The following is a 16571-nucleotide window of genomic DNA, read 5'->3' on the forward strand; positions in this document are numbered from 1 at the left end:
CTTTAGCATAGTAACTTGTTTTCTTGCAGGCACCGATTGGGCGTGGATTTGTGATCTCCGGATTAGGTAAGTATATTTTTGTTTTGGGTAAGTATTTACTTTTAACTGCTTGTTTTGCTTTTTTTTGTCCCAAATAATGCTTATTTGCAATTGTTTACATTCAAATTTGATAGGTATGCACATTTTTTTGTTTTGGGTGAGTATTGTGATTTTATTTGAAGTAAGTATTTACTTTTAACTGCCTTTTGGTCTCAAATAGTGCTTATTTGCAATTATTGTTCAAATTTGTGTTTACGTTCAAATTTTGACTTGTTTATTTTCAAATTTTAACTTGCAGGTTGACGTTTTTGTCTTATCGGGAAATGGGGTCAGGTTAGGGTTAGGGTTAGGGTTAGGGTTAGGGGTTAGGTTAGGATGGGGGATAGGTTAGGATTAGGGCTGGGATAGGACCAGTTTAGGGGACAGCACACAGACGTAACAGGAGCTCGATGGAAACCGGAAACGTGGGGGGGCGCACTGGAGGTGGCACAGGCGAGTTAGGATTAGGTAAAGAGTTCCTCCCCCGAAGGAGAGGAACAAAGGCACGGTCCTACCATCCTGGCCCGCACCCCACAACCAGCTCCAGAGCATCCTGCCCGTTGCGGCCGCACCCGCCATGCTCGCCAGGACTAATTAGGGCTTAATAAAGATCGTTTTTGACCTTGAACATGTGTTTGTGCTTATTGTATGTTTGTTTTTGATTGCACTTTACCTATCCGGTCGCCTTTGTTATATAATTAATAAGTGAGTCTCGATTTGGCATGTAAGATTGACAGCTGCGCTTGCGTTCAACTAAATATTCGTACCTCGCACCTAATTCATCGACTCCCCTATCTGGGTGGAGCGAGAGCATCTTGCTCTGTGCGGCATCCATGCGCTCTCCTATCTGGGTAGAGCGTGGGTAAATTACTATTTGTTTCCAATTGGTTTTGTACCAGCGTCATTTTGCGCTAGATTTTGTTCATCTGTGTGGCCATCGACAACGTTTCGGCATCTTTTGTGCCTTCTTCAGGTCTGGCACACAGGAATTGCATCTAAATTTAGTTTAGTTTCATCACATGGGGAGCTGCTTCCTCCTCCACGGCCGCATCGAGACTGAGAGCTCCTGCTCCGAACGGTGCTTATATACACTCCTCCAAGTGGGCGGAGCCAGCGATTTGCGCTTGTTTCTTTAGCATAGTAACTTGTTTTCTTGCAGGCACCGATTGGGCGTGGATTTGTGATCTCCGTAATAGGTAAGTATATTTTTGTTTTGGGTAAGTATTATGGTTTTAATTAAGGTAAGTATTTACTTGTAACTGCTTTTTTTGCTTTTTTGTCCCAAATAATGCTTATTTGCAATTGTTTACATTCAAATTTGATAGGTATGCACATTTTTTTGTTTTGGGTGAGTATTGTGGTTTTATTTGAGGTAAGTATTTACTTTTAACTGCTTTTGGTCTCAAATAGTGCTTATTTGCAATTATTGTTCAAATTTGTGTTTACGTTCAAATTTTGACTCGTTTATTTTCAAATTTTAACTTGCAGGTTGACGTTTTTGTCTTATCGGGAAATGGGGTCAGGTTAGGGTTAGGGTTAGGGTTAGGGTTACGGTGGGAGCCCCCCCTCCTAGAGGAGGGAAAGGCAAAAGCACGGTCCATCCATCCGGGATTCCAATCAGCCCCCAGCTCACGGTTCCGGCGGGCAACGCGGTGGCATCGGCCATAGTGGACCGTCGTCCAACCCTGATCCATGGCTGTGGATCCAGAATTTGCCTTTGTCATATATTTAATAAAGTTATTTTTTTTTTAAATAAAGTTTCTTTTTTGATTTATTCTGGCCAATATGCAGTGTGTGCCCTGACAACGTTTCGGCTATCTAAAGCCTTCATCAGGTCTGGCACACCTGACATCAGGTATTATATGAAAAACTATTTTTGTTTTGTAAGGTGCAACAATGTGTCTTGCTTGCAGTCCAAATTCGCACTAAAGGCCCTTTGCCTTGCGGATTCCTTTTATACCCTCAGCTCGGTTGAAGTTTTAAATCTTTTTTGTTTTTCGAAATTTCGTTTTAGAAATGTAACGTGTTTTAGCTTATATTTTCATTTTTCAATTAATTTTCATAATTAAACTAGCCTTCATATTAGGTTTGAACAAAATAATTATAATTTGGTCAACTTGGAATTGGTATTATAGAAATGTAAACATACTAATTTTGTTTTTTAATGTTTTTTAATTGTTTTTTTTTTCATGTTTTTTGATGTTTTTTGTTTTTCAAATAGACATGGTCTAGGATCTCGGATTGCGGTCCAAACTACAGGTAAGTAGTACATAGGTAGGTGGATTATATATTGGGTTTTTGCAAATTTGTAATTATATTATTGAGAACATTTGGTGACTTTTGTTTATATTTTTGTTTTATTCCGTTTTGTCAATTTTTTTCTGCTTTTTTCAGGTGGGCGTGGTCCGGGGACCAGACGCGTGGTTCCAATTGGAGGTAAGTATCCAGGTAGGTATTAGATGTAAGTGGGTCTGAATAAAGTAAAACCAATTTGTCCTAATTATGTTAATTGTCCTACTTGTTGGAAGTTCTGTTCCTGGTGGGACGTAAAAAGGGACTGGGATTGGGGTAAGGGTTGGGGTTAGGGTTGGGGTTGGGGTTAGGGTTAGGTTTAGGGTTGGGGGTAGGGTCAGGATTGCAGTAGGAGCCCCCCTTCCTGTTGGAAGCAGGGGCAAAAGCACGGTCCATCCGTCCGGCACACCTCCCAGCGTCCAGCCCAGGGTTCTGATTGCAGTAGGAGCCCCCCTTCCTGTTGGAAGCAGGGGCAAAAGCACGGTCCATCCGTCCGGCACACCTCCCAGCGTCCAGCCCAGGGTTCTGACGAGCAAAGCGGCGGCGTCGGCCATAGTGGACCGTGGTCCAACCTTGCTACATGGCTGGAATTCGCCTTTGTTATATATGTAATACACTTGTTTTTATCAAACAAAATTGTTTTTAATATGGTTGTTTTTAATGAAGTAGTTTTTAATAAAATTTCTTTTGTTAGATTTTGTTTGGCCAATATATAATGTATGTGTGCCTTGACAACGTTTCGGCCGCTAGGGCCTTCCTCAGGTCTGGCACACAAACAAACAAAAAATAAAATTGATGCTGAAATCTACTGTTTGTAATTGCTGCTGAGTTGTTTTCTCTTTGTTCTCTCTCCACGCACTGAGTGTCTTTTGCGCTGCGCGTCCTTTTATAGTCTCTGTTTGGTTAGAGTTTCTAATTTCAAATTTTAGTTTTTGTTTCTGACTTTTTCTTTTTTGGAAATAAAATTGGTTTTAGCCTCAATGAATGTGTTCCAATTACGATTTGATATTGTGAATTATGATTTTGAATATTTTATTGTTTTGTTTTTTGTTTTGTTTTTTATTTTTGTTTTTTATTTTTTTGTTTCTCATTTTTCTTACTACAGGTATGTGGATTATTCAGGTAAGTTTTTACGTATATATTTTTTTGATTTTTGTCTTTTCTAATTTTTTAGGTGGGCGTGGTCCGGGGACCAGAGGCGTGGTACCAATTTGAGGTAAGTATCCAAGGTAGGTATCTAAGGTAGGTATCTAAGGTAAGTGAGTCCGAATTGATTTTAATAAATTTGTCCTAATTGTGTTAATTGAGCCTGCTTTGAACACTCTGGACTCTGAAACCAGTGATCCCAGCTCAAGTCTCGGTTGGACCTCAAACCTTTGGTCACATACGGTCTGTCATGTAACATGGGAGTAGAGATGGTGCAAATGGTAGAATATGGATTGTTCACAGGAATAAATTGGCAGAGCTGAAATTCCAAATTTGTCCAAAAGATGGCGCCAGACCAAAACGTGAGACCAAAAGAGGAGCCAATAAGCTAAACATGGTAAAATAGAAATAAAAGAGTAGCACGGTGTCAGAGTGTGAGTCACGCATGGAAGCACAAATGTGATTTTTATATTTGATTTCTTTGCTTGGCTAAAAAAGTATTCTGTAACCGCTTAAAGCAATATTATTTGTCAATTCGATCAAGAGACCCGTCACTATGAGAATAGTGGCGTGACATAAATTGTTTGGAGAAGCACAAATGTGATTTTTATTTTTGATTTCTTTGCTTGGCTAAAAATGTATTCTGTAACCGCTTTAAGCAATATTTGTCAATTCGATCAAGAGACCCGCCACTATGAGAATAGTGGCGTGACATAAATTGTTTAGAAAAGTAGGTCAAGGGTTTGGATTTTTATTTCAGAGTTAATTGAAGCGTAACTTTAAAAAGTTATTTTCATGTAACAGAAAGAGAAGAAAAGGGGAAGTGAAAGGTTTTACCACTAGCTGTGCATTTGGTGGAAAGTACTGCGTGGTCAGGGCGGAAACAGCTGCTGAAGGCCACAGATAACCAAGCGTGGGGAAACTGGCCAGTTCCCTCTATGGGCGTGGGAAAACTGCCCAGTTCCCTCTATAGGCGTGAGAAAGCTGGCCAGTCCCTTCTATAGGCGTGGGAAAACTGGGCAGTCTTACCCTATAGGGAAAGTACAGGAGAAAAGAAAGGGGAGGGGGGGGACGGAGAGGTCTATAAAAGGTCCTGCAGGAGCAGCTTCAGGGCTTTTTCCCCCCAAAAGAGCGCTCATACGTGAAGAGGCCCGGAGGAGTTTCAAGATTTTTTTTCCAAAAGTCCCAAAGATCTTTGTGTGAGACGCAGGATCGCTGGACTGAAATTAACTTGGATTTACTCCCAAAAATTGGACTGGACAACTTTATAGGAGAAATAGGTGAAGATGACCGTTTTTATGTATTTTAGCGAGAGGGGGGAATAGTCATCGGGCCGCCGGCTTCCTCGTGGCCAGCCTGTTTCTCTAATTTGGATTTTAGAAGCAAGATCGAACTGATCACTCGACTTTGCTTCCACCAAAAATAGCACGCAGCTGGTATTTACCTCTTCCCTTTTTTATGAACTGTGTTTTGCAATCGAATTGTTCTGGGATTGAATGATTTTATTAACACGTTCACTGATACAGTGAGTGAAATTGTTCAGTTTCTGGAGTAATTGAGATTTGTAATTCTATTCCATGTTTCTACAATAAATGTGTTTTGTATATTACTTACTTCGTTGTGCGCGGATTTGTACTGAATATGCAACCGAAGGCTCAGGCCCGCTTCCCCTTTTTGACGGGCCGCGTAAAAAGGAACTCCGAACAAGTTAGAGACTTAAATAACTTCCGTAGTTATCTGAGCCACGAGTGAATTTCGATCCGTTCGAAAGTTGTTTCGTCTGAATAAATTAAAGGAAGTGTTTAAATCAGGGGCGGCTCGGTAGCGCACTGGGTAGCACGTCCGCCTCACAGTTAGGAGGGTGCGGGTTCGATTCCACCTCCGGCCCTCCCTGTGTGGAGTTTGCATGTTCTCCCCGGGCCCGCGTGGGTTTTCTCCGGGCACTCCAGTTTCCTCCCACATTCCAAAAACATGCTTGGTAGGCCGATTGAAGACTCCAAATTGTCCCTAGGTGTGAGTGTGAGTGCGATTGGTTGTCTGTCTCTGTGTGCCCTGCGATTGGCTGGCAACCAGTTCAGGGTGTCCCCCGCCTACTGCCCGATGACGGCTGGGATAGGCTCCAGCACGCCCGCGACCCCCGTGGGGACTAAGCGGTTCAGAAAATGGATGGATGGATGGATGTTTAAATCAGATTATTGGTTTTGTGTAGAACGGAAAGTTATTTAACTATTTGAAAGGCTCAGGCCCGCTTCCCCTTTTTTGACGGGCCGCGTAAAAAGTAACTCCGAGCAAGTTAGAGGATTAAATAACTTTCGTAAATATTTAACGGAAGAGTGGATTTCGTTAAAAGTAAATTCGGTTGAAAATTCATTTTTTTTTTAAATAACATAACGACGACGGTTAAAATAAATCATTGGAGTTGGTGGAGGATAAAAGTATTTTAACTGTCCGTCGGGCGCGGCCCAGTTCCTAAATTTGTCGGGCCGCGTCAAAAGTTAAATGGGACACGATCAGAAAATAGACTTGCCTTCCAAATTAATTATTGGGTAAATCTAAATAGAGCACGACATTTTTATTCGGTTTAAGAAAGTCGCTATTTTTTTTTAAAGCAATCAAGTGGGGTGAAGAACTCCGACGGTTAAGTGCTAGATCTACGTATAGGAAGTTAGAATTAATGATATAAAGTGCATTAATTTTCTTCTTAAATGCTATTATTGTCACACTTTTATTAATTCGATTCTCTTTCGAATGAAAAAGTTGGTCGGTTCGCTGCATGAGCGACCAAGTGGTACGGACCCATATCAACATTTACTTCGGCAAAACTAGTGCTTGGGTGCGCTATACAAACAAATCCCTGAGGTCTTAACAAAGACATCTAAAAAATATCCGTAACAAAATAAGAACTTCAAACACTAGCGGGGAGCCATCAATACGATACGGTCACTTCGAAGTCTTGCCTCGAATTGAGTTACTCGGCTCGAGCTTCGGGTGACTTGAGAGGGATTGGCGTCGTACAGAAATTAGATTGATTCCGGTGGAGTTTGTTAGAGATTTGCTCACTCCAACTTATTTTGCAAGAACCACACGGGAGACAAGCAAGTTCTTTTAGACACCTGCAGGTGGAGAGATCACTCGCTACAGGAATGAAATCTAAAAGTCTCCTTCCTGCAAGGGCATATTTATTAGGAGGAACAGAGTGGGGGTGAGAGTGGACAGGTTTGGTGTACCCCCGGCCTCTGATAAGATCAGAGCAGGGGGTGTTTTACACTGTTGTGGGAAACAGAACAACTTTGATTGCTTCCCCTGCAGCTGGTCAATCAAGCAGAGGAAGCAACCACTTCATCTTACTCTGCATTGTGAGGGCAAGACAAGATTGATTTAATCATTATAGTTTACATTCCAACATAATCCTACGATAAAGATAACCTGGAAAACCCTAACATCTCCCTCCTGTTTTATCATATGATTATGTCACCCCAAACAACAAAGACAAGTAAGAAAAAACATATATATATATGTATAATGAAGAAAGAAGAATAGTAAAAATAAAAACAACAAACAATGATAGCAACACTTTCCAGTGAAGATGAGGCATTACCTCAATACCCCAGATCAAACTTATTGTGTAAGCGAAAAACCTGCTGGCCAGATGTTATTAGCAGGAAAATTCTTACACGGCCCCTGTGCCACAGGCGACCAGAATGCTATCAATAAAAAATAAAAATAAAAACACAGAAACAGTACATCATTGTATCCATCACTTGCGAAGCATTTTCGATGGTTAAATCATCAAGTTTCTGTAAAACATGCCCAACAGAGCAGCATCTACGCAATCCACGTGTCATTATCGTCATCACATCCGTCATCTCTAAGAAGTTGTATATGAACTTGGGCTACAGTAGAGGACACAAACTTCGACACAGCAGACTTCAAACATGGGATAACGCAGGTCGTAAACGAGCACAACACCACCAGCACAACAAGCACAGAAGACAGCAATTTCAACAGCAGTTGCCACCAGTTGCCAGAGAATAGCCATGAAAAGAAATCAAACTGATGTGGGACCTTGTCTTTAGACATGGCCTGCTGTAAGTTCTTCAGCGAATTCATGGCGTCGTTTATGTGGGTGTCATTTTCTCCTGGTATGTATGTGCAACAGGAAGTCCCAATGATGTGGCACACACCACCTTGTGCTGCCGTCAACAAGTCCAGAACCATCCTGTTTTGCAAGACCTTCAGTCTAATAGCCTGAATCTCTCTATTTTGTCCATCGTTGACTTGCAGCGAGAGATTCACAAAGGATTGAAAACGATAGTTCAGTGTCTCGATGAAGAGCGATAGTTTCCCAACCCCAATCTGAGGGAAGAGCGCAAGGACAACTTTGTCTCTGGCAGACCACACTTTATGGTCCTCTGGAACGTTCGCACCCCAGACAGGGTCATGAGGGTCAAAGATTGCAACTGCTCTGCGTCGACGTCCAGATGAGTTGTGTGCTCCTGTCAGCAGATGATGTCGTATCCTGTAGGTGTGGTCTGTCACCCACACTGGTGCACACACTCCTGTCCAGTTGGCGGGCAGCATCGGATAAACCTTGTGACCACAAAGCCACCAGCCATTCTGTATGAAGTATGTTCCGTTCGATGGTGTAGCCATGTTGGTTGGAGAGCCCTCACCACCTGAAATGGCTCTCTTATCTTGACACTCATCGGTGATGTCCAAAGCTCCCATCCAGTTTCCTCCTGGAGGGCAGTCGTCGTTAATGCAGACGTGGGTCTTGTTACCTTGGATGTAACATGTGTAATTCACTCCAGCTGGTCTCTCTGTGTAGGCCACTTGTGGTATTGTCCGTCCTTTAACAGTCACATTGAGATTTGTCCAGAACAGCTGATCACAGGCACCGTCAGCAAGTCCAGGGCGGTAAGGGTCGGCATCTTTGACTGTGACGGCACGGTGCTGATATCCAACTCCTCCCATGGATGCCATACATTTTGCTTCAGTGACATTCATTGCTCTGGCCTCCAAGCGAACTTGCGTGGAGGAAGGGGGGAGTTTCGAACACACATAGCACGCCTCCCGTGTGTGAGCTCTCACAGTGAACCTGACATACCGGTACCAAGTGTTGGTTTCGTATGGGTTTCTGGGGTCCCATGACCAGTCTTCAAAGTTCTCATCATGTGACCATCGTTTACCACGGGCAACATTGTCATTTGGTCTGTTCAGATGAGTCAATAGACCATAGCACGCTCCAACCACAACGCAGCAGAGGATCCATCTGGCATATGGAGCCCCGTTGCTACTAGGATGGCAGAGACACCGGGACATCCCCTCGCCTAGCGGAGTGGGGATCGATGAATTCTTCACCAACATTGAGACGCCTCACCCTAAACGATGGGGCCCCTTTGTAGTCAGCCTTCCCCACCACTCCGAATTAGGGGTCCAGCACTCTCTGCAACTTGCAGTGGCTGTGGTGAATCCAGCTGGGCCGTTGAGAAATTTTTACCGCCGTGGGAGTAGCAAGCAAAACTTGGAACGGTCCCTCCCACCGCGGGCTGGCCCAGTTCTTTCTTTTGATGACCTTGATGTAGACCCAGTCTCCTGGATTGATGGGGTTGTCGACCTGTGAGGAGGAAAGATCAGGCGGCAGTAAATTTGTCTTTGACACAGTTTGAGCGTCCTGATCATATAATCTGCCAAGGACTGCTCTTCATCTGTTGTTTGCAACTCTCGTAGTTCTTATCGTTCGTATGTTCCTGTTAGCCTGCAATTGTCCAAATCAAAAATGTTTTCTTTTGACTGTCTTTCTTTTGAACCTCTAAATCTCTCGTGTTGCTAACCTATCTACACCAGAATAAAAAAAATTACCACAGTATAACACCAAATGTATTCGAAAATTCATTGTCATAAAGTGTTGTATTATTACTATCTTCCACTATCTGTCCTACTCACTCCCTCCTTTTGAGGCTTGGCAACGCCCATACCTCACACCTTGACAATCTTTTTGGGAGAATGCGTTCTTTACTACATACGATTCCATCATCATTTAATTTGACTTTCTGTCCAAAACGCTTCTCAATTTCCCAGTTCACACATCTTCTACATGTGTTACTGGTTCTCCAGTTTTTTTTTCTGTAGTTAATTATCAATCCAAAAGCTACGTGTTTCTTTCTAACATTCAACCTGCTCAAAATCACTCTTTCATCAAAGTCGCTCTACTAATTTTCCATAGTAGTCGCCAACGACTTCAACCATTCAACCTGTAATTTCTTTTCATTCAGTCTATCATTCATCAATGTTCATTTGCATCTCACACACAGTCTCCAAAAAGGAGTCTTTCTATCACATTGGTCCCAATTCATCCAAGCTCACCACACAACATTCATATATCATTTTCAACTCAGGTTTCCTGGTAGAACAATCCACCAATTCAAAAAAAAAAAACTAAAACAAACAATTGGCAAATTAATCTGAATTTTTTCTTTGTTTTTAAATTTGAAGAACTCAATCTCTCAGATTTAGCTTGCATTTAGAATTTTGTATAATCTTATAACACAACCAATCAATTATTCCTATTAAATGTAGCATTGCAAAATCTTAAATTCACAATTTAGCTTCTTCCAATTCCTGAAAGCATGTTCTGTCATTTTTATTTTCTTCGAATTTCTCATGTGGGCTCGACACTTAACATGCACTAGTGTGGATTAGTTTCTGCTTGCAAAGAGATTTCTCTCTTTTTCCTCTCATTTTTATCTTTCAAAATAATTTCTGTTCTGCGGTGCAAATTGGATAGACCACAGTCTAGCAAATTTTTTTTTATACTAAAACTTTAGCCAATGTTCATCATTTTAACATATACACACACACATGCAGAGCTCTCGCACGCAAAAGGTAGTTCCCAGCACCAATGATTCGTCACAGGCTGGCCATTTCCTGTGGTCGATCATGAGCTGGTCCCTCCCATGCACACGAGGACAGCACATTCTTATTTTATTTATTTATCTTCTAGAAGCAAGTTGCATTTCTTTACCACTTGATTTCCCAACTTCCTTTCTACTCCATACTTTTTCTTCCACTTCGGCATATATTGCATACAATTAAGAAATCTACTCGCCATGTACTTCTCATCTCCGTCAAGAGGTAGAGATTTACCGTTTTTATTTCCCATCTTAATTCTAGTACTTTTAGGTTTTACAATCTCTTTGTCTCAAAAAATATTATTATTATTATTATTACTATTATTACTTATTTATTTCTTTGAGGATCCTCAATGCAGGTTTAAATTGACCTTTCAACAAATTACTAGCCTGTATTATTGCCGTGGATCAATGCTAGAACTGCTATTTAGTCAATTTATCCTACCAGCCACACTCTCAATTACACAAACTCCAGCGCTTTGTATTTTTCTCATGGCTCGGACAAACCAAAGCCGTATCTCATAGCTCGGACAAACCAAAGCCGAATCTCATAGCTCGGACAAACCAAAGCCGAATCTCATAGCTCGGACAAACCAAAGCCGAATCTTATAGCTCGGACAAACCAAAGCCGTATCTCATAGCTCGGACAAACCAAAGCCGTATCTCATAGCTCGGACAAACCAAAGCCGAATCTCACGTGCACCTGTGTTTTTTTTTTTTTTATACGCGTTTCACAACAACACAATCACACAACTTCAGGCCTTTAACTTACTTGTCCCCTGGTTCGTTGCACTGCCGGGTCCCGTCAATCCACCTCTGTCAGACGAAGGCAGACCTAAGATGCTGGCCCAGCGAAGAATTTCCTTCCCAGGTCTTTCTTTACCAGGTCCGGCTAATGGACGCTGGCCCGTCGACGGTGTACAGCGCGTCGTCCTCCGTCAGCCAGATGATGGGTATGAGGGATCCCGGGTTTCGGCACCAAAACGTTAGAGATTTGCTCACTCCAACTTATTTTGCAAGAACCACACGGGAGACAAGCAAGTTCTTTTAGACACCTGCAGGTGGAGAGATCACTCGCTACAGGAATGAAATCTAAAAGTCTCCTTCCTGCAAGGGCATATTTATTAGGAGGAACAGAGTGGGGGTGAGAGTGGACAGGTTTGGTGTACCCCCGGCCTCTGATAAGATCAGAGCAGGGGGTGTTTTACACTGTTGTGGGAAACAGAACAACTTTGATTGCTTCCCCTGCAGCTGGTCAATCAAGCAGAGGAAGCAACCACTTCATCTTACTCTGCATTGTGAGGGCAAGACAAGATTGATTTAATCATTATAGTTTACATTCCAACATAATCCTACGATAAAGATAACCTGGAAAACCCTAACAGAGTTAATTTAACTCGGGTGGTTAGATTACGGACGAATCTCCGAACCCGGCTAAAACAAACCCGTTACCGGGAAGCCGGGGGCACCTTAATGCAAGAGGTGCGTTTGACAGGTCATATGCCAAAGTTTCATTCATATGTAAAATAAATTTCAAGATTTTCCTTTATAAATCATTGGCTGTTCAGATCAGCAATATCAGTTAAACATATCATATAGCGGACAGAGACAAAGATAATTGAAAAGTGAAATGAAGTTCATGGGAGTTACAGATTTGTCAAGAAGAATGGTCCAATATACCTTCAACCAGAATCCACACTCTCATTGGAAGCTTTAGGAAGTATCTCGAGCAGTGGTTCTTAACCTTGTTGGCGGTACCAAACCCCACCAGTTTCATATCAAAGTCAAAGTCAAAGTCAGCTTTATTGTCAATTTCTCCACATGCCAAAGACACACAAAGAAACCGAAATTTCGTTCCCCCCTATCCCACGGTGACAAGACATGGCCCACAACAGACAAACAAGTGAACAAGTATAACAAAAGCGTGCTGAATAAATAATGAATAAATAACAACAAATAAATAAATAAAAAAGAGGAGCAAAAAAAAAAAAAAAAGGAGCAAGTGCGCGTACAGCAGACATTCCAGAAAATAGCGCAACAGTGCCGCACGCTACGCAGAAGGGGGTAGCGAGTTCAGGGCCCTAACAGCCTGGAGTAAGAAGCTGTTGGCGAGTCTGGTGGTGCGGGAGCGCAGGCAGAACGTCAAACAAAGAGTGAGCCGGGTGACTCACATCTCTCGCAATCGAGGTTGCCTTGCGGGTGAGATGGGAGGTGTAAATGTCCTTCAGGGAGGGGAGCGAAGCACCAATAATCTTACCAGCCGTATTCACTATGCGCTGCAGGGCCTTCAAGTTCTGTTCAGTGCAGTTACCACCCCAGATAGCGATGCAACTGGTGAGGACGCTCTCAATGGTGCCACGGTAGAATGTAGACACGACTGCCTGAGGAGCACATGCACGCCTGAGCAAGTACAGGCGGCGCTGAGCTTTCTTTTCCAGTGACGAGGTGTTTGCGGACCAGGAGAGGTCCTCACTGATGTGCACCCCCAGGAACTTGGTGCAGCTCACCCTCTCCACCACAGCACCGTCGATGATCAGCGGCAGGCGGCGCTGAGCTTTCTTTTCCAGTGACGAGGTGTTTGCGGACCAGGAGAGGTCCTCACTGAACATGCCTGGAAGTCGATGCCGGTGCTTGGGGCCGTGTGGCGGTGAACTATTTATGTTATAGTTATTTAATATATTTGTCATTTTCAAAACTTGTTCAGAAAAAAAATATATTATTCAGTGGTAATGTTGGACGTTTTCAATAAATACAAATTCATACAGTTTTAGGGTTCTCAGGTTAAAAGAGGCAATGCATGATAGGCATGTTTTTGCCGATATATTATTTTTACTTTATTTTTTATGGTTTGTTATGGTTGCTGCCATCACCACTAGATTCAAGATTCAAGATTCAAGATTCAAGAGTTTTTTATTCGCCATGTTTGAGCGTGCCAAACAAGGAATTTGACTTCGGTAAATCACAGCCTCTGTTCAACATTTAGGTGACTAACAACAACACTCAGGACATGTGAAGAACGAAAGATATTCTCAAACACCCCCTGATCTTAAACTCCCAAGAGGGCAAGGAAAAACTCAAAACTCCAGCTAGGGGAAATGAGAAACCTTGAGAAGAGACCACAGATGGGAGGGTCCCTCTTCTAGGATGACCAGGCTGCAATGGATGCAGAGAGGACACATAGTACAAACAGTGTAGACAAAAAAGGTGTGGCAAGCGGGATGTTATTGCACAGTAATGACTCTGAGACTCTAAGAGTGGTGTGAGTTCATCAGAGCGACAGCCTGGGGGAAGAAGCTGTCTCTGTGTCTGCTGGTTTTTGTGTACAGAGCTCTATAACGGCGTCCGGAGGGGAGTAGTTCAAACAGGCTGCAACCTGGGTGCGAAGGGTCTGTTGAGATGTTACTTGCACGTTTCCTGGTCCTGGACAGGTACAAGTCTTGGATAGATGGGAGGTTGATTCCAATTATCTTTTCTGCAGTCCTTATTGTCCGTTGCAGTCTGTGCTTGTCTTGTTTGGAGGCCGATCCAAACCAGACAGTGATGGAGGTGCAGAGGACAGACTGGATGATGGCAGTGTAGAAGGTCTTCAGCAGCTCCCGTGGCAGGTTGAACTTCTTGAGCTGTCTCAGGAAGTACAGCCTCTGCTGGGCCTTCTTGCGGACAGAGTCTATGTGGCCGGTCCATTTCAGGTCCCGAGAGATTGTGGTTCCCAGGAACTTGAAGGTGTCTGTGGAGAGAATAGTATTACTGCGGATAGTGAGGGGTGAAAGTGGTGAAGGGCCTCGCCTGAAGTCCACTGTCATCTCCACGGTCTTGAGCGGGTTCAGGTCCAGGTGGTTTTGGCTGCACCAGTGGACCAGCCGCTCCACCTCCTGTCTGTACGCAGTCTCATCACCGTTCTGGATCAGTCCGATGAGAGTGGTGTCGTCTGCATACTTCAGGAGCTTCACGGAAGAGTCACTTGCGGAGAAATTGTTGGTGTAGAGGGAGAAGAGCAGTGGGGAGAGGACGCATCCCTGAGGGGCTCCAGTGTTGGTGGTCAGGGTGTCAGATGTGATGCTCCCCAGCCTCACACGCTGTCTCCTGTTGGTCAGGAAGCTGGTGATCCACTGACAGGTGGAGGCAGGCACCGCAAGCTGGATGAGCTTCTGTTGGAGGATGTCAGGAGCGATGGTGTTGAACGCCGAGCTGAAGTCCACAAACAGGATCCTGGCGTACTTTCCTGGGGTGTCCAGGTGTTGCAGGATGTAGTGCAGTCCCATGTTGACCGCATCATCTACCGACCTGTTTGCCCGGTAGGCAAACTGGTGGGGGTCCAGCAGGGGGCCCGTGACATCCTTCAGGTGGTTCAGTACTAACCTCTCGAAAGATTTCATGACCACAGATGTCAGTGCAACAGGTCTATAGTCATTCATACCTGTGATGGCGGGCTTCTTGGCCACTGGAACGATGGTGGAGCTCTTGAAGCACGAGGGCACCTCACACAGCTCCAGGGAACGGTTGAAGATCCGTGCAAAGGTGGGCGCCAGCTGCTCAGCGCAGACTTTCAAACAGGAAGGTGACACGCCGTCTGGGCCCGGTGCCTTCCTGATCTTTTGTCTCCGGAACATCCGGCGCACTTCCTCCTCGCGAATCTGGAGTGCGGGCGCGGCCTCTGCAAGAGAGAGAGTCGGTGACCACGGTGATGGAGGTGTGGACAGAGCAGTTGTGGGGGGAGGTGAGTATGTGGATTGTGTGGATTGTGCTGCAGGAGGTCCCGTTGTGTGGGAGGACCGATCAAACCTGCAGTAGAACCTGTTTAGCTGGTCAGCGAGCCTTGGGCTCTCCACAGGACGGGGGGTTCGTTTCTTGAAGCCCGTGATGCTCTGCAGGCCTTTCCACACTGTTGAGGGATCAGGATTGGCAGAGAGGTGTCTCTCCAGGCTCTCCCCGTAACACCTCCTGGCTTTCCTGACCTCTCGGTTCAGTGTGTTTCTGGTCTGCTTGAACAGGTCCCGGTCGCCGCTCCTGTAGGCCTCCTCCTTGACTTTGCGCAGCCTCCTAAGGTTCGGTGTAAACCAAGGTTTGTCGTTGTTGTACGTGCAGAAGGTCTTAGTCTGCACACACAGATCCTCACAAAAACTGATGTATGATGTGACAGTGTCAGTGAGTTCATGCAAGTCTGAATTTGCAGCATCAAAAACACTCCAATCGGTGCAGTCAAAGCAGGCTTGGAGGTCCTGCCTTGACTCCACTGTCCACTTCCTGACAGTCCTCACCACAGGCTTAGAAGTTTTTAGTTTCTGTCTGTAGGCAGGGACCAGATGAACTAGACAGTGGTCCGAGAGTCCTAAAGCTGCACGAGCCACAGAGTGGTATGCATCCTTAATTACGGTGTAGCAGTGGTCCAGTGTCTGTGCCCCTCTGGTGGGACACGTTATGTGCTGTCTGTATCTGGGGAGTTCGTGTGCGAGGTTCGCCCTGTTAAGATCACCCAGAACAATGATTAGTGAATTTGGTAGAAGTTTCTCCATGTCTGTCACCTGGTCAGCCAGCATCTGCGTGGCTTCACTCGCACGTGCGTGTGGTGGGATGTAAACAGCCGCCATGACGATCGAGGAGAACTCCCGTGGTGAATAGAACGGCCGGCAGTTTATGAAAAGTGTTTCTAGGAGAGGGCTGCAAAACTCTTTCAACACCATGACATCGGTACACCAACGTTCATTGGCGACGAAGACAAAGGAGGTGAACAAAGGCGTGGGGGTAGGGGCAATGAAGGGTAGAAAAAGAAGCAAAGCATGGTGATAGTGTCTCTTAATCTATGTTTTACTTAATTTATAATGCTTTGGTTTTGTAATGACCAAAGGTACTTTTTAAACAGTTCTACGAATCCTGTTTCATCCACTGAGTGTGTATGTGTGCCACACGTTTTTAGCAATTAAGCCCGTGACTGAAGATGGCGTGTGCGGTAAAGACGTCGGCCCGGCAACTTGTACAGTTCATACCTACCTGGAAGGGGAGACACCATGATCAAGAAGGTGGTTCACCCAAAGTGAGGCTCAGCCATTGCACTCTGGTTGTGCTGACCTCTGCAAATTCCCCTACTGTGGGAATCTCAACTGCATTATTTCTGGTAGTGGGGGACTGTGTTCGCGCTCTCCTCTG

General features: G+C 44.4%; 1 long non-coding RNA gene and 1 other non-coding gene across 2 annotated transcripts; both read left to right on the forward strand.

Annotated features, from left to right (window-relative positions):
* The first annotated feature begins 1543 nt into the window (after nt 1-1543).
* Nucleotides 1544-5125, forward strand: LOC137839965 (uncharacterized). The gene is made up of 2 exons (XR_011086352.1): nt 1544-2337; nt 2473-5125. It is a non-coding gene; the product is annotated as an uncharacterized lncRNA (long non-coding RNA).
* An 11282-nt stretch (nt 5126-16407) lies between these two features.
* Nucleotides 16408-16571, forward strand: LOC125993461 (U1 spliceosomal RNA). The gene has a single exon (XR_007490239.1). It is a non-coding gene; the product is annotated as a U1 spliceosomal RNA (small nuclear RNA).

This window comes from Syngnathus scovelli, unplaced genomic scaffold, assembly GCF_024217435.2.
Source record: "Syngnathus scovelli strain Florida unplaced genomic scaffold, RoL_Ssco_1.2 HiC_scaffold_29, whole genome shotgun sequence".
NCBI lineage: Eukaryota > Metazoa > Chordata > Actinopteri > Syngnathiformes > Syngnathidae > Syngnathus > Syngnathus scovelli.